The following is a 19,634-nucleotide window of genomic DNA, read 5'->3' as shown; positions in this document are numbered from 1 at the left end:
TTGTATCCAGTTCTGGAGGCTTCATCTGGAATATCGTGTACAGCTCTGGACATCACATCTATAGTGTTGTATCCAGTTCTGGAGGCATGTGGAGCATTGTGTACAGCTCTGGATGTCACATCTATAGTGTTGTATCCAGTTCTGGATACATGTGGAGCATCATGTACAGCTCTGGACGTCACATCTAGAGAGTTGTATCCAGTTCTGGAGGCTTCATCTGGAGTATCGTGTAAAGCTCTGGTTGTCACATTTAGAGTGTTGTAGCCAGTTCTGGAGGCATGTGGAGCATTGAGTACAGCTCTGAATGTCACATCTATAGTGTAGTATCTAGTTCTGGAGTCATGTGGAGCATTGTGTACAGCTCTAGACGTCACATCTAGAGTGTTGTATTCAGTTTGTGAGGGTTAATCTGGACTATTGTGTACAGCTCTGGTTGTCACATCTATAGTGTTGTATCCAGCTCTGGAGGCATGTGGAGCATTGTGTACAGCTCTGGATGTCACATCTAGAGTGATGTATCCAGTTCTGAAGGCATGTGTAGCATTGTGTACAGTTCTGGCCGCACATCTAGAGTGTTGTATCCAGTTCTGGAGGCATGTGGAGCATCGTGCACAGTTCTGGTCGCACATCTAGAGTGTTGTATCCAGTTCTGGAGGCACGTGGAGCATCATGTGCAGTTCCAGACGCCACATCTAGAGTGTTGTATCCAGTTCTGGAGGCACGTGGAGCATCGTGCACAGCTCTGGTCGCACATCTATAGTGTTGTATCCAGTTCTGGAGGGATGTGGAGCATCGCGTACAGCTCTGGTCGCACATCTAGAGTGTTGCATCCAGTTCTGGAGGCATGTGGAGCATCGTGCACAGCTCTGGACGTCACATCTAGAGTGTTGTATTCAGTTCTGGAGGCACGTGGAGTATCGTGTACAGGTCTGGACGTCACATCTAGTGTGTTGTATCCAGTTCTGGAGGCTCCATCTGGAGTATCGTGTACAGTTCTGGAGACCACATCTGAAGGCTCTATGCAGTTTTAGAGTTTTTACAGTTCTGTAGCCATATCTGGAGAGTTGCATCCAGTTTATCCGTCCACATTACTCCTGCTGTGGCGAGTTCTGGAGGCCTAGTCTAGAACATTAAAGACAGAGCCACCTGTCTTAAGAGGAGAGATTCAAAGTCTCAATGTGACACTGTAGCAGAGATGATAAAGGCTACAAATTAGAAACAATGGAGCCATACACTGCACAACCAGTGCAGAAGGGTTGAGCAGACACAAGGGAAAAATAACCCTAAAAAATGGGGAACAAGCAAGAGGAAATGTTTTACTACAGGATGCATTTGATGGATCTCTCACAATCCTACTACATTGGAATCCGATGTTCTCAGTCTAATCAGGTGTCATGGCTTTTTACGTATATGTTACTCGGTCTGGGACAGTTAGGTTTGTCCTTGATTAGGTACATCACGTTGATTGTGACGGGGGCAGTATGAGGTTCTCAGCGTAAGCTCACAATTCTTTATTGTAGTGGGAAATAACAACAGAGATCACGTGACAAGCTAGATATCTCATCCAAAATGGAAGAGAAGCGCCTTAAGTTAGCATGGGCCTGAATTCTCAAATGCTAAACACTACAAATCATGAAAGCAGATCTCACAACAGTAAGTCTTAATCAATTTGATCTAGAAACATTTTACGGGGGTTAAAAGCTGCGAATAACGTTGCAGATGAAGGATTATATGGTGAATGTGGCAAATCCATAATTATGCAGCAAACTCCAGGCCGCAGAATTACATAATTCAAATATTCCTGATTATAACGAGTCAGATCCCTGGATAGACTGGGTGGGAGTGGTGGCTCCTAAGTAATGCCAAATGTTAGGTTTCAATATTTGTACATTAGTGACCTCACAGGGTGCAAGTTGTGCATTCAAAGCGTAAACCCCTCTAGTACAATTCCTTAAGAACTCTTTCTTGCCTTTTCTAGTCCACTTGTTTTCTTAAATGTACAAAAGTTATTTAAAAAAAAAACCTTCTCCTACACTGGAATAAATCTCACCTCATCTTTGGTAGATTGAAACCCCCTGGTGGAAAGATATTTGGAGTGAGAATCTGTGCACTTGTGTTTTATTTATGCCTTGGAGTCTCAAGTTCAATCCATGTGAAATATGTATTTCCTCCTGTACTCTTGGATAATCTCTCTGCTCCTGAAGCTGTGTTGCAGCTCACACTGGTAATGTTATGAGACCTGCAACTGGGAAATACACCTGTCTGCATTTCATGAAAGCTAGAATATCACCTATGAGCAGACTGAAGGAACATCTGCCTCTAGAAGGCACCGACTCAGTTGTCATGAAAAATGTAAGTTATTTTAGAAACTAAGGATGTGCAAATTCATGTGATTTGCTTTTGTGTAATTATGCAAAATTTCAGAAAAATTATGCAAAATTATGTGAAATGCAAAACCAGCATTCAACACAATATTTCAGGGTTTAATTGGTCCTTGCGTCCATTTTGAACACAAGGATACCCAAGCACCTCAAACACCAACCTGTGTTATGGTTGTTGAGTTGTTCCGATGCACTACATTTTTGACACAATTGTGGTGCAATAGTGTACTTTCTGGAGCTTTGCATAGCAAGCGTAACACAAAATTACTGAAATTATTCAAGATTGCATTAGCTTGATGGAAATTAAACCTAGACTACTAGAAACTCAAGGGAACTTCGCTTGCAACCTCAGTGATCATCCCCCTGCCACTGTACCTCAACTGTTGCAGCTTCCCTCATCTTCAGTGACCTCTTTTCTTGGGATCCTCAGAAGACTGACGGTGACTGACATGGAAGCACAGTGGCCACATCTCTACTTCTGACTTTTTTAGGGTTGAGCGTGCAAAGCGCTCTGTTCCTGTTGTAATCTCTCTGTGGGCTTTTAACCATACCCATGTCATACCCATCAGTTTGGTTGGTTCTTGTACTTGCCTTTTAAATTTCGCTTGATTTCATTAGTGAAAGGCATGCATGCGTCATGCCTTTTCCAGCGTTTAGCTCTCCTCGACCGCACCGGACAATTAATGAAAACATATGAGGCTCCATGTTTTCCGCATGGCTTCTGGGCTACTTTTTCTCTTTATTTCATAGGCTGCGTTATTGCGCTGGGCAGTAGTCAAGCGCTTTGCATGACATCGACCCTGTTACATGGATAATTGCACTTTTGCCGGTTACATGGATAATTGCACTTTTGCCGATTTGTTTCACTGCAAGTGAGCTTCTGTTTTTTTTTTGTGTGTCTGCTTCACGCTTACGGCGGCAGTTGGCTCGCTTATGTGAAACTGTTTTGCTTTTCATTTTCAGTTTATGTGGCAAGAAAAGTCCATTTAGGAGTTTACAACTCTAATATCTCTAACTTGAGCAAATACGAGACCCATTGCATTGCAAATGCTTGTTTCTGGTTGCAGCCCACGTTGCTGCCTCCTTGCACCCCGAGTGCTCCATATCCCACTGTTATTAATTGTGTCTGAGGTGCACTGATTTTAAGTCTGGCTTAGAGACAGCTTTAGCTGTTTTGCCAGCCTCGCTTTTTTCCCAAATATAATAATAAACTACATGCATGACCTATACATAAAAGGGCTTTTGGCCAGCTCTCATTGCTCAGTTCTACACCCTTCTTCCAGCCAACACAGCCCAAAGTGTGGGGTATTTGGTCAGCCAACTTCTTCCTCTTGCTCTCTCTACTGTGAGTTATGGAACTTTCCTTACCTACATTTGCATGAGAAGTAGTCCACCTCAGTGTCCAGTTCATGTTTTTTTAGGGTGTGTCATATTTAAGTTATGCCACCTTTTAATAGCTGAATTTTATTAAATTTTAATTTTAACACAACTTTCATACACCCCAAAAATAATAATAATACTTATAAATAATTACAAGCTTGCCACACATGTAGTGACCGTGGTTGCTGGTTACCTTTGTCTTGTCCTCTGGCCTCTCCTCAACGGTGCCCTACCACCTGCCTACACCGTGTCCACCTTTTGCACACCATGGTCACCACGTTGTGGCAGCTGTCTCAGGAGTTTTTCTGTGTCTCCCCGTTCCTAACCATTTTGCTATTCCATCGCACACTGACCCATTTATATACACTGTCCCAGGCCCTTCGTGCGCACTACCACCGACATCACTAGCAGTCACAGCGTCTTACTCCGTTCCCTAGACCTCTCCTCTCCACTACAGACCAGCAGCTACATAAGTTGTTTTTCCTCTGTGCTGCACCTGCATGGTGTGTGGGAAGTTACTGGTTATTGTTTTGATGTGAAGGGATTCCCTTTCATCTGAATGTTGCACCAGATGCCCCCATACTCTCTTTTTTCTGTCCCACCAAACTCACAGTAGTTAGTAGTTCTCAGCTCAGAAGTAAGGTAATGGCAAAGGGTGTGGTTACCAAATTTCCTCACTAGAAACCCCACATTTTAGCATTCATCACTCCAAGTATTAGGGCCAGATTACGAAGCTGGGGGTCTGAAGATTGCCAGCCTCATGGTGGCTATCACCACTGCAGTTGTGGTGGTCTGACTGTCCGATTAGTTGCCGTCTCTGCCAGGATCTCGGATCTTGATGGGCTGGTAGCAGTGCAGGTTGCAATCAGCCAGGGCAGCGCTGAAGTCAGCGCCACCCTGCTGATTACAACCTTGTTCTCTGCCAGCGTTTTCACGGCGGTTCAACCGCCAATGAAAGACTGACCGAGAACAAGTGCAGGGGGCCTTAGGGGGGGCCCTGCACTGCCTGAGGCATCAGCAGTGCAGGTGCCTCCCTGCCTAGCACCCTCAAAATGTGACTGTCAGCAGTGCAGACAGAACGCATTTCAAAGGTTCTGGTGCCAGCTGCGTGAAGCAACATTGCAGTCGGCTCTATTATGAGGCAATTACAATGCTGCTGCCCCTTTCCCACTGGGCTAACTAGCAAAAACCTTGGTTTCCAACGGTCAGCCCAGTGGGAAAGTTGGAAAGGGGCCCGCAAGGAGGTTGATTGCATGGCGGCCACCACTCTGACGAGAGTTTGGCGAACAGGTGTTTCCGCCTGCCCAACTCTCATACAGGCCCTAAGTGTCTTTTGAAAGCCAGATGTTTCAGTTATCTGTCTGTACCACCTGATTAGGTAAATTCCTGCTGACACTTGCCTTTAGCAGCGAGAGCAAGGCCCGGTGTGCACAGGAGTGAGATTTGAGTGGCCCTCGACCCAAACCCCCTCATGCAAGACTTATTAGAGTCAATGGGCCCTGGGTGAACGTCCAAGTCGTCCAAGTATGAGAGTGGACAAATCTGCCAACTGTTGCCATCACTCAGTAAAGCAGATTAAACTCCTACTATCTCCAGCCCACCAGGACACTCGAGCTCACGCTGTTTCATCTTGCTTTTTCATACTGTTTTATTTTTTTTGCACATGAATTTTCCTGTGTTAACATTACGTGTAGTTGTTTTGCAATTTTATGTTATTATGTTATCAAAGCGGGACATTGGGTTTATAGGGGAAATAGGAGGGAAATTATTAAAATTATTAAAATATGCAAAATTTTGCTTGTACATTGCTTGTACACTTAGACCCTCATTACAACATTGTTGGGCGGCAAACGCCGCCCGCCAAGTTGTAACCGCTGTGCGGCCCCTCCCTCGGTGGCCATTACGAGATCCCCGCTGGGCGGAAACCTAGTTTCCGCCCACCGGCCCAGCGGGGATGTCGGCCGCAACACGGGAGCCGGCTCCAAATGGAGTCACCGGTGTTGCGGCTGTCTGACGGGTGCAGTTGCACCCGTCGCTCTTTTCACTGTCTGCTATGAAAAACTCCATGGGGCTGTGGCAGGACTCCCCTTTCCTTTCCGCCAGCCTTTTCATGGCGGTTCCTACTGCCATAAAAAGGCTGGCGGGAGGGGGACTCGTAATCCCCCAGGGCAGCGCTGCCCTGGGGGATTACAACTACCTGGACCAATGTGGCGGTAAACTGCTGGTCCCGGCGATGCGACCGCAGCGCTTCCGCCGCGGTCGTAATTAGCAGGATTTCGTGTGCCTTTTAGATTGTTAGTTTAATTGTGTGATTTTGTTAGTTACGTTTATTTATGGTCTGGTTTTTATTGGTTGGTTTTCTTTTCGCTTTATTTTTTTTCAGCTATCCCTTTTATGGAGAATGCTAATTACTATTTGGTTTATATTGTTAAATATGTATTCTGATAATATTGTTTTCATTTGATTGTATAAAAAACACACTTCAAGATATATATAGATTTGTTTAGGAAAGAACAGGAAAGTATTGGAGAACAAGTTCAGCACAATGCCATAACTTCTTCAATATGTTATGAAAACTCCATGCCCAGTCAAAACAAGCTACTGAGATGTCCAGATTCAGAAATTGGCAGGATTTACTATCATCCAGTGTGCCTAGTATGGCTACCTCAGCACTACAAGCTGCATTAGAAGCCAGGCTTTCGACCTACCGCAGTGTGACTGGTTAGTAGGCCTGGGCATCTTCTCACACAGATCCAGTGTTGCCTGAAGGCTCATAGATGGGGTTAGATGTGTTTTCAATCCTGCCTTTGTTAAAGAAAGCCTTTTCAAAATCAAACCTTTAATCTCCTGGCCACTGTCCTTTTATGTCCAGGTTTTCAAAGAGGTGCTGCCTTTCTGTGATTCTGGACATATTAGAATATGACCATCTCAGAGAGCTACCTCTTTGTAAGCAACAGCCAGGTCTGAGATTCTCCGGTCATCTTTCAGAAAGTGGTAAATCTGTCAACACAAGACCCCCACCTCAAAACCAGAGAAATGGGACTGACATCTGCAAGCGGTTGGCACAGAGCCTAAAATCCTGCTCATTCCAAAAAATAATTTAGGTTTTTGTCATAATATATTCCTAAGGAAGCTGTAGCCCTCATTGGATTTTTCAAGTGGGAGCCCGGGCGTTCTCAACCGTGGATCCTGCAGAGTGGAACCCTCTTATCCTTAAACTTAGTCCATAGCTAGCCTCAAACGGTTGTGCTTTCACTGTGAAATTCATATTTTGGAAGAAAACACAAGGATCAAGAAAGCATAAGGACAGCCCCTCCCCCACCCCAAGTTTCTCTCTGCAGGCTCAAGTTTGTTGGTGAACAACATTAGGGGCCTAATTCACAGAGGTAAGGCTAGAGTATTGTGTAAGTTTATGATTTTTTACAAATCACAAAGGAATTTTATGAATAGTATCTTTACGACTGCCTATCTTATTATGTGTGGAGTCTCCACCTTCACTTGAAAAATTGCTTTGTGAATTGCAAAAAAAAATCACACACTTCCACAAAAGTGTAAGTTTGCCTTTGTGAATCAGGCCCACTGTCTCACCCTTATGTGCAGCAACATAAAGACCCAAAATCACAAACAAGCGGAGATGTGTGAGGTACATTAAGGTGATGGTTTGCGCCGCGCTTTTGAGTTTTTGTAACTTCCATGACAGCCAAAAAAACTGTGTCTTCTCCAGCAATATACTTTTTAAGAGTACAGGGAGATGCTCTCCTCCACCTGCTTGTTCTCAGCCAATCATGACCTTCGCTGACCTTAGGTGGAATATCATTTTTGTCCCAGTTTTTCCCCACGCCCCCTTTTTACCTTGGCCCCTATTTTCTCCCTACATATTTGGGAAAGTGATGAAGCTCACAATTCATGTGTCAAAAAGTTAGCAGTTTAATACCTTTCTGAGATTAACATGTGTGTTACATGTTGATTTAATAACTATTATGCAGAGGTAATCTTACCTAAGTGCAGATGTAATCACACTTGACTACATAACAAAGACAAAGGGGCATATTTACAAGAAAGTGGTGCATCATAGATGATGCGCCACTTTTCTTGCGCTCCCCTACAAGCACCTAACAACACCATAGGGGCCACTATGAGTTTGGTGGACAGAAAAGGACATCCTCCAAACTCCCGCCGTCAGGTTGCCGCCAGTGCGGCCGTGTTCTAGCGGGCCCCAATACAAGTTCACCGCTGGGTCAGCGGGCGGAAACTGTGTTTTCGCCCGCTGGCTCAGCGGAGAGCAGCCTACAACATTGACGGCGGCTCATAATTGAGCCGGCGGCAATGTTGCAGTGCATAGGGTGCACCAGCAACACAGACAGTGAACATCGCGACGGTGCTGGCCATGGGGACCAGCCCCGTCATGCTGGGCCCCCTGGGGCACCTTGCACCCCATCTCCGCCAGCCTTTACATGTTTCTGTGCTACAGCATTTTAAAAGCTGGAGGAGAGGGGGGGGTCGTAATCCCCAGGGTGGCCCTGGCAGATTAGGACCACCAGCACCGTCACTCCCTCCTGTGGAGGTAAACTGGCGGTGCTGGTGGTCCGACCGTGGTGCAACCACCACAGTCATAATGTGGCAGCCAGGCCATCACCAAAGAGGTCGGACCACCTCTCTGGCGGTGGTCAGACCGCCACTACGACCCTGGCGGTACATGGCAGTCATTAGCACAGAAGTATCAACATTTTTTACGGTATTGTGGCGCTTGCGCTATTTCTTCAGGCCTCCCTGCGTCGAAAAATGGCAGGGCAGAAAAGCCACCATAGCGCAGCCTTAGTGTCAAAACATTATGCTATGGCGACACTAAGGTGGCGAGAGGGACTTGTAAATATTCTCCATAGTGCATTACTAAATGTTAATGCACATCCCACAGCTTGGCGCACAGGCTGTGCACACTTTCTGCATGGTGTACATGCCTCAACTCACTTTGGCTGCTGCAAAGAACAGGCCTGTGTCCAATTCAGGAAGAGCCTAGAAAGTGGCAGCCTTTACCCCGCCTACTCGCCCGGATCTGCCTGATGAGGTTAATAATATCTCTGAATACATATGCATGGCATTAGTTTACATGGTAACATGCATAATTCACAGAACAGGGGAGCTTTGAGGAAGCGAACATCCGTAATGCGCCGGGCGCCGGTCCAGCTTTCGCCATCTGCTGAGGTTTGATGTACAATTTTTGTCTCAGTGAGTCATGCATCTTGTATATTATCTCTAGCGTGTAATGTCCCGGCAGTTGGTGTGGGGGCTGGGCTACCTTCGAACACGGCTCTGGAGCTGCCAAGATGTGCCATATGGCGCACATGGAGTCAGGGGTACAGCCAGAGGTTACCACTGTTATAAACGAACCACACGCTGCACCTAAAACCCCTTCCTTCCAGCTGACCTTTTTAATATTTGACATCTCCCCAGCTCTTCTCACTGCACACCTTCCCGTCTCATCTTCATCCCGAGGGGCTCGCAAGCATCTGCCTTGCGGTTAGGTTGTACATCAGAATATCAAGGAAAAAATGCCCTCTCACATAACTATTGTATATTGTTTACAAACAAAGGGGCATATTTACAGGCCCCTAGCGCCACCTTAATGCTGCCAGTTTTATGACGCTAACGTGGCGTTAAGGTGGCCATTGCCCCCCACCATATTCATAAAGTGCCACAGTGCCACATTATGCCTGCGCCATGCATAATGTATGCAAGGGAGACATTCCCCGGCAGGGAGGCACAAAAAATGGTGGTGAAATTTACAACATTTCACAGCACCATTTTTCTGTCATTTTTAACGCCTGCTCAGAGCAGGAGTTAAAGTGACGCTGCATTTAAACCCTAATGGGCCTCTCTGTGCTTCGCTGCACTAGCGTCAACACGTTTGACGCCAGAACAAAGCGCCACAACAACCTAAAATATTTTGACGCTGTTGTGGTAATGACCGCCATGGTGCGCCGTATTGTAAATATGGCGCAGCCATGGTGTCGTTAGGTGGGGCAGGGACGACGCACGTAAACAGGCACAACGGGACCAACGCAGCAGTTTCTTGTAAATATGCAGCACAATATCTATTTAGGTGTAGATTTCCAATTATTAGCTCCAATAATGAGTTATGTTTGAAAACAATATTTAACACACAATGTTTTAGTGGGATGATGGTCGGCGATATTGTGATAGAATACACTGGGGCAACAGAGGTCACAGTCACACCTTGATTTTGCCCATCTTGGGTCTCAGGAGCCCTTCTGCGCATCCTGGGCTCTCTGGACACCTTCTGCGCATCCTGGGCTCTCCGGACACCTTCTGCGCATCCTGGGCTCTCCGGACACCTTTTGCACATCTCGGGCTCTCAGGAGCTCACGACAAGTTGGCCATAAAATTGTCCAGTAACCATCTCCCTGGAGATACTTTGGGTATAGATAATTCTAGAGGGAAAGGGGCTACATACTCCTGATTACATTTATGGGGAATAACATGCAGGATTCAGGGCCTGATTATGACCTGGCGGATAAGATACTCTGTCACAAACGTCACGGATATCAAGTCTGCCGTATTACAAGTTCCATTATATCCTATGGAGCTTGTAAAACAGTGGACGGGATATCCGTCACAATTGTGATGGAGTATCCCATCCGCCAAGGTCATAATCAGGCCCTCAGTGTCTATGTACTAATGTCCAAGTTTTTCAACATTTTTGCTATGTGTTTTCATAGCTTTTTGCCTCCTTGTAGGAGACGTAGTGCAAGGGTGAAAAACTCCAAGCCCATAGGGTTCCTGTGATTCTTGGAGCTGTTAAACCCCATTAAGGCGGCCTGCTCCCTACAACAGAATTTGCCAGTGATTAAGCATAATACTCACACTGAACTGTCCTCTGTACACTAAACTCATCACCAGGCATTTAAAGGAGCCATCTGGTTAATTACATCACAATAGGCCTCTGTTGGAAATTGGCTTGCAAGTTTAGAGGGGTGGAAGCCCCCCTCAGATAATAAGCACCATCCTCAGCGGGTGGAACCACAAATTAACCTGTGCTTAACCCTCTGATAGCTTGGCACAAAGCAGTCACACTTAAATGAGAGGCAAATTGTAAAGTATTCATGCAGCACACAAACAGTAGTAAAGTGAAAACACAACACAAGAAAGTCCCCATACCAATTTAGAGAAATGTGGTCAAATGCAATAAATAAACTGACTACAAAACAAACACAATCAAATTAGTAGAGCTAATTTTTCAAGTTTTAGGTAACAAATATCAGCAAAAGATGCAAAGTGCCAATTCTGGATATCTGGTCATGCTGGACCGGGACCAAGTCATGAGTTCAGACTGGCCAAGATGGAGCACAGGCCTGGTACAGGACCAACGTCTGGCCCTCTGGAATTGTCCCTTAAGTCCTTGCTGCAAGCTCTGTGCAGCATTGATTTGCAAGGCTACATGGTGTTCTTTGGTGGTTCTGCTGGAGCGTTCATCTGTGCAGCTTGGTTTTGCGTCTCTTGGCTTTGGCTCTGATGAACCTTTACGCTGTATGGCCAGGCTTTGTGGGGCTTCATGTTGCTCACCGTCAGTTCTGATGAAGCTTTTGTCTAGGCCGCAAGGCTTTGCATTGCTTGGTGGTGGTTCCAGTGGAGTTTTCAGCCGGACGACAAGTCTTTATAGGTCTTCGCATTGCTTGGCTTTGGTTCTGGTGGAGCCTTTGGTTGGGACACTCACTGCTTCGCAGGGTCCTTCATCGTTGCACGCCAGATCTGATGGAACCTTCGGTTAGGCAGAAAGGAGCACTCTCTGATGCCAGTCAAGGGTCCAGGACCTGGGGGCACCTCCTAGGGATCAGGAGTCACTCCAGCAGAGACCAGCAGCATGACTCTGGCAGGTCCAGGAAGGTCCAGTTGATGCTTATCAGCTTGGAAGGACTCTGGAAGCTTGTTGTGTCCCTGTAGCTTCAACAGGAAGTCAGCCAACTAATCCTTGGAGTTATTCTGAGTAGCCTGGGACCAAGGCAAGCAAGTCCATTCAGACAGTCAAGCAGAAGGGCAGCCCTTCTAGCAGCAGTGCAGTCCTCCTTCTTATCTCACACAGGTCCATGAGTGTTCTGACGTGGGGTCTGCGACTGCCACCTTTTATCCCCAGAGCCAGCATGTATGTGTGTGTGTGCGTGTGCGTGTATGTGTGTGTGTGTTCTCCTTTTTGGGTTTTACTCTCAATTCTTTACAGTGATAAAAGCAAGGGTAGGCCTGGGGGGAGGTTCTTTTGAGTGAGCTGTGACCAAACCCCCCTTAAGTGCAAGTGTGCCTGGGTATAGCTCCTCCCTAGCCATCCTGTCAAGAAGGGCCATCCTATCCACACTTAAGCCCCCTTTGTCCACATGTCTGGAAGGAATGAACAGCCCACTGCCGGACAGGCAGTCATCGTAATGTGACCCTGTTTACTGGCTGAAAGTCACAGTGGTTTTGTGCACAAAAATGCCAACTTTCTAAAAGTGGCATTTTCAGAATTGTGACTTACAACCGACTTTACCATTAAAGAGGAATTTAAATAACAATTAATTTGAGTGTAAACATAATTTCTCTGTCGACACACACACTGAATTTAAAACATAACCCAGTGTTAGTCTATGGGAGAGATAGGCCTCACAGTAGTGAAAACTACTTTAGATGTTTTTCACTGCCAAAACATACAAAACGTTAACCCACAGGTCCTGCCTTTTAAATACTCTACACCTGCCTTATGAGCCTTGAAATCCTACTTCAAGGGTGACTTTTAAGTAATGGAAACAAAGATTTAGGCCTGGCAAAATTTGTATTTTGCCAGTTTTAATGGCAGTTTAAAACAACATTACAAACTGAAGTGGCAGACCTGAGACATCTTTGGCAGTACATCTTTATTGGGTGGCACAACACGCTCTGCTTCTCTGAAGCAGCATTTAATTTACAGGCCCTAGGTACCATTTACTAGGGACATAGACGTAAAACAAATGTGCCAAATAGGGATAGGCCAAATTTACAATGTTTTCAAGGGAGAAAGCAAAGCATTTACCACTGGTTAGAAGTGAAAAGGTGCACAGAGTCCTTAAGAACAACAAAACAACATCAGCAAAGGAAGGAAGAGGAAGGCAAGAATATAGGGTGACCTAACAGTCTCTAAACTGAAGCAAACATTATCAACAAAATGCCTTCTAAGTGACGTTTTAATGCATGGGCAAAGTAACAATTGTCCAGGGCCTCCACCTTGCACGTGGCAACCTGGTAAAGGGATTTTTCTCCATCTCGTTCTAACTTTTACCTTTTTCTCTGTCTTAATCTAGCTCCCTCTTTTCACTTTCCTCTACTTCTGCCTTGCTTATCCATCCCTCACCACTCACTGACTTTCTTTATACCTCTCTCTTCTTTCACCTACTTCTTGCTCTATCATCTTGCTTTCATCCTCCTCCTCTCAATTTCTGTGTCTACCTCCCGCAAACTAACTCTTTATTTCATCTCCCTGTACCTCCTCTGCCCTTCTCTCCAGTTACTATCTTCCCTCTCTAACTCTCCATCACTATCATTTTGTACCTTATCTCTCTCTACTTCCTCACTCACTAAATCCTCACCTTTCTTTAACTTACTTCTTTATATATTCCTTTTACTGACTGCCTCTATGTCACCTATTTGACTTCCTCACCCATCCCTCTTTTCTTATCTTTCAACCTGTCTACATCTCTATGTACCTATTCAAAATCTCTCTAACTTCCCACTCCCTACCTCCTCTTTTTTTTTTACTTTGCTTCTTTCTCAAATACACCTCTCTCTATCATTTCTCTAGCTACCTTTCTCACAACCTCACCTATTGTTCTACCACTGTCTGTGCCTACCTCCCCATCTCTAGGTCTATACTCCTTATGCTGTCTCGCCCCTGTTCCTAAACATCAGTACTCTGTCCCCATACCAACTCTATTTCACCCCAACTTTCTCTACCTTTCCCTCACCACCTCTCTCTACCTGAACACCCTCTTCACTCCATCACCCCCTCTCTCCACCTCAACACCCTCTTTGCCTCCTCTGAACCTCATTTCTCTCAATATGTATGTCTTATGTATCACCCTAACTCCCCTCTCTCCCCTACTTCCCCCTCTCTCTATCTTGTCTCTCTCAGTACCTAACCTCGCAGTTTACCTCATCATTCATCTGTTACCTCTGTGGCTCTGCTTTACTTCCTCACTATTTTATATCTTTCTCAATACCTCTTTTTTAAAGCCCTTAATTAAATTCCCTCTCTCTCTCGCTTATCTTCTTCTCTGCATCCTTTATTTCAACTCCCTTTCTACTACCATCTGTATTTCTACAATTCATTCTTTCACTCCTTCTTTCTCTCTGCCTCAATACGTGAAGTTGCACCAACCTTGAGAGTAGGCTCCAATGGGAGTAATGTTCTGTTCCATCTCTCGCCTACCCCACTATTTACCACATATACTAAAGTATGAGTCTCAGTGGTATAGATGAGAGAAGCAGTGCTTCATTTGTGCTTGTTTTTTCCGGTGTGGTGCACCGGCACTTATTTCTGAGGGGCGGCGCTTATTTTTCGGCCTTAAGCGTTTACTGCGAGCAAAAGACGCATATAGTAAAGACGTAGGAAGAAAAAAATGAAAAAGTGTCACAATGGGAGAACGCAGAAAGCTGCAAGAGTGAACTGAAGGGGCAGGGAGTGGCTTTAAATGGATTGAAGAGGCCCGGGATGTTTAGAGGATTACATTGCCTCAGAATTCCGTGCTCACACATTTAATTGCAGCAGCTGTGTGTTTAAGATGAGGGCTTTGGGCAATGGCACTTTTTTATTAACAAATTAAGCACTGGAGAGAAGAAAGGGAATGTCATGAGAAAGAGGCTCAGGCCTCCACCATGTCTAAATCATCACTTGGCTGGTCAATGAGGTCTGCCCTATGTTGTGAATCTCTATATGGCCAAGGAGATATCTTAGAGGTCTGGTTGTCCAGAGAACTAACATAACTTCAGTTGTGAACTGATGTACATTCTGTGCTTACTACAAATATATCACCCTAAATATGGCATTGACTTGATGTTATCAAGAGACGTGGCCCAGCACCTTGTGGATTATGAGGTGTTATTCCTCTTTTTTAGCGATCATAATCTGTTTAGTTTAAAATTGCATTCCTTTTATTCAGTAATGCCATCTGGGGGAAAAACTGTTCCAGACACTCACTCAGTAAATAGGGGAGTTAGTTTATAGTGGGGTTCCTTTGACCCCTGTAGCTTTTTTTAAAATGCGATCTTAAAAACCACAAGGAGGCCTTGGGCTGCCTTTCGGTGTCAGATGATTCGGGTAAAATTTAAGACCATTTTGAGGGCCTTTGTAAATCCATATCAGGAGGGCTAACCAAAAAAGATCCACTAAAGTCCGGCCAATCCATTCATGGTTCTCCCAGGAATGCACTGTCACCTTGCAAGCACTTAAACTGGCCACTAATAGTACCCACAGAATAGCGAGAACATCAGACTGGCAAGGTTTAAATATACCCAAGCCCTCAAACAGAGGAAGCATAAGGTAAGGGTGTGGGCATGGGAGGACTTACAGAAGGGCACCCAATTAAAAGATCCCAAGCTATTTTTGAGCATTGTCAATGGCCCTTTCTTTAAATCTTGTACATCTGATGAGATCACATCATAATATTGAATAGGATTGGATCTACCACTTTTCTGCAGTTTCCAATCCTGGAAATAAAAAAAACAATTGGTGAAGAAGCTGGGTAAGAATGTGGAAAGGATGGGTTGCAGACTTTGTCGATTTACCCTCTGTTATCAATGCTATCAAATGTGCAACTCCTGGTAAGGGTCGTGGTCCAGATGGGATTCTAGTTGATCTGTTTAAAGCTAATTTAGACTTCAAATCAAAACAAATCAGGGTTTATAAAGTGCAACTACTCAGCCGTAAGGGTCTCAAGGCGCTAAGGGGGTTTGTCCTCTGAGCTTCAGTCGAAGAGACAGGTTTTAAGGTCCTTCCTGAACTGAGGTAACGATGGTGACTGCCTGAGGTGCAGGGGCAGGGTGTTCCAGCTCTTTGCCGTAAGGTAGGTGAAGGATCTCCCACTAGCCAAGGTCTTCCGTATGCGGGGTATGGGGTGCGGTGGCTAGTGCTAAACTTCTGGGCCCCACTGACTACAAATGTTCTGAGAGCGGTAGTGAAAAATGGACCACCCGCCTCTTGGAAGGAAATAATAATAGTCCCCATTGGCAAGAAAGGTGACCGGAATTCGCCTGCATGTTATCGCCCAATTTCGTTGATTGAGTCAACAATAAATATTTTGGGGTTGGTGATTCTGGGGAAATTAGAGTCTTGGACGGAGGAGACCTAATTTGTTTAGTTCAATACAATATGGTTTCCGACCGGGCCTTGGGAACTGCAAAGCTGGCACTGAACCTTACACTTATCATGGGTAAATATGTGATGGCCAATGGAGGGGCCTTGCACATGGCCGTCATGGACCTCTCCTACACATTTGATATATGGGAAGAGAGTTATTGTGAGCCCTGATGGAGGAAGCGGGCATAGATACTCCTCTATTGCACCTCATAAAGTGACTCTATCAGCAAACTACCACCAGAGTTCACTATTCAAGTAATGGCGACTGCACAGTCCCAATTAGAGAAGTTAAGGGAGTAAAGCAGGGCTGTATACTTGCCCCCTTCCTATTTTTATTTTATATTAACTCTCTTGACATGGCATTGTGAGGGTCCTTCTGGCATGTACAGCGAATGGCTTGCAAAAACTTCTTGATGGTTTCAACGATTTTATGGCGGGTCTAAAGCTCAAGGTGAATCTCCAGAAAACATTTGTAATGTCATCATTTGTAATGCCATGTGGTCAAAAAAATCTTACATCCAGGGAGTTTTGCCTTGGGGGCAGATCAGTCGCAAAAACGACAGTGTTTAGCTATTTGGGCATCCTATTTGATTCAAATGGAAAATGGGATCGGTTAATATCTCAAAGGGCAGTAAAAATGGGGGTAGTAGTGGAGTCTGTATTTAGATTTGCAAAGAATTTGGGCCAGAAGTTTTGTAGCTACAGGAACATATGAGGCTGGGGTATAGGGTCACTCAGCAGCGGGCAAACTTCAAGTTGCTGAAAACAGTTTTTGTGTAGGCTTATAGCCACTCCAAGAGCTACTGCAAGCTTCATCGTCCACACTAAACCAGGAGTAGGCTACATAGATGATTGCATGACTCCCCTATTCTCATGGATGAACATAAGGAGTAACCCACAAGCCATATTTCCCAGGGATGTATTAAATGACTGTCTGGGATTGGATAATATGGCATTTATTTCTTGGCCGGCATATATAAAACATACTTTTTAATAGCTTAGGTTGCATGCACCTTTTTGATAAGCCAGAGACTATTGTTGCTAATTCTAAAATAAAATTAATTGAGCTCTATGAATCCGCTAAAGAAGAAGATAGATTGATTGGTATTTTAGACAGCGTCACGGTTATGAGGTATTTGCAAATTAGTGCGACATCCAGCTCAGAACCATATCTCTTGTGGATAGTTAATTCAGAGTGTAGATTTTACCTTACCAGCTTAAGGCTCAACACAAATCCACCACTTGGTGGCCTTCCGGTATGTGGTTCTTGGCATACATACCATCTGCTCTGTCCGTGTGACGGGTGACAGCACAATCTACCTCGCACCTTATGTTATTTTTCACATAATAAGACTCTCCTAGACTGAGATTCTTGCGCACCATTCTGTTGAATAAATATTTCTCATCTTATAAGGAAGGGCTAAATTATCTGCAAAGTTTGTCCTCTTTTGTTATCTGTACCACAGTGCTTAGTGATATTAGAGCAGTTTTTGCTATAATAAAAATTTATGGATTTTAAATGTCTGGGAATAGTGCCATTTAAAGGAAATTCTCCTGATAAAAGAGTTTAATGATATATCGATGAATTTATAACTCACAAGGATTTTTAGATGGATTGAATATGTTTTTAATTGTATTATTGACATGTATTTTAACTTTGCTGTGTATTGTTTTATGCTTCTATGGCTGAGTATATTGGCTGAATAAAGATTGATTTGATGATGATGACACTGATTCAAAAAGCCCCCTCCTTTTCTTCAGAGGCTATTTTAGTAAAATCTAGTCCAAAGCCTAACAGTTAAGATAAATATTCAAAGAACAATTCAAAGTTTGTTTTCATCAACAACACAAATTCAGAACACTTCTATGCAATCACATAGTAGGTATTATCTCAGTATTCAATTAAATTCAATCTTTATTCAAATAGATCATATAAGATAACATTCATTAATACACCAAAAAATTAAATGTATTTACAGATAAAAGCCAATAAAAACTCACAGACAAGTAAGTCATAATATGTCATCAAATACACATAAATATAACTAAAACAGCATCAACTTTTTCAAAACAAGGGAACTTTTTAAAAAGCATCCAACAGCAAAACAAGTTTAATTATCCATTAACTGTTGAGGAAAACGCAATGCGACCCTGCATCTAGTGGACCTATACTTTTGCAATGGAGGTAGCAAATAATGTCTTGTAAAGGGCATATAAAAAGTGCAGTTATGACTGAGAAGATGACTCATCACACTTGCAGAAACAGATGTCAACAGTTGAGAATTGCCCTTGAGGGAAACTCAACAGCCAATGTATAGATGCCAGCCTAAACCGGGTCAATAGCATTCACTCATGAACATTTTGTACATGGAGCATGTATGGAGCAGTCCCTGTTGATATTAGAACCGTGCAATAATCCCTAACAGATGGCTTCATTTGCTTGTTGGCCTCTCAAACATGTGACATTCCTGTGTGACAAAACATTCCTGAACCCAGGCTTTATCTTTTTTGTACTTAACTGGAGGTTATCAAACAAATGAGGACAACCCAAAGATATCATAGTGTCCCTTATACTGTATAGTTCAACCATCTGTTAGAAATACCATAGTCACTAGAAAGACAGTTATTAATTATTGCTTTATTGAGTTCTGCATCCTTACTAGCCGAGAGGGAGCACCAGAGCACCAATCTAGATACATTAATAGTATCTTGCACCAAATCTAAACCTAATTCCACACGGGAAGAATAGTGGGGGTGTCGATGGAGGAACACCCAACAACCAGCGACAAAAACGATTCAGCTGGTGGACATTTCCATTTATAGATATCCAAAATGGGAGTAATGGGTTTTTCCCGATGCTGGCAGCAAAAGAGAAGGCGGCTCCCACTACGCGCAAAAAATCAGACACTCTACCTCTAGCACAAAGAAACCAGGTGCAGACATCATCAAAATCCAACCCCAAATGCTGAAAAGAGCGAACTCTATCCAGTGTCAGACTACCTATGCTCAGTGTATGGGTTTTGGTAGATTTGGGGCCGCATGTTCTTGTAAAGGACTTTGCATAATTTGTCTCCAAATCTAGGCCCTTCATTAAATCAACAAAACAAGTAACCAACTGTTTTAACCTCTTTGCCATCCGAGCCAACAAAACCACATCATCTGCATACAGAAGAGCACGAAGGGCTTTTTTGTTAACCCACAGCACATCATCTCCCACAGAGACCAAAGTACTTGTTGGTGTAGAGCAAAAATAATATTGGGGCAAGGACACACCCTTGCTGAACGCCACGGTTAACTCTAAATGGGAGAGTGCACTCACCATTAGGCCCATCTCTAATAGAGGTGGTAAGATCCTGAGGTGGCGTAAATGCATAACTAGATGCACATCGAGACCCACAGACAAAATAATTTCCCATAACTTTGATCTATTGGCACAATCAAATGCACATGTTAGGTCCATAAATGCCAAATGCATTGAAGTACCTTTTACAAATGTATAT

The sequence above is a fragment of the Pleurodeles waltl genome, chromosome 11, assembly GCF_031143425.1.
Source record: "Pleurodeles waltl isolate 20211129_DDA chromosome 11, aPleWal1.hap1.20221129, whole genome shotgun sequence".
In the NCBI taxonomy this organism is placed as follows: Eukaryota; Metazoa; Chordata; class Amphibia; order Caudata; family Salamandridae; genus Pleurodeles; species Pleurodeles waltl.
The sequence above is the reverse complement of the archived record's forward strand: the minus strand, read 5'-3'. Positions refer to the sequence as shown.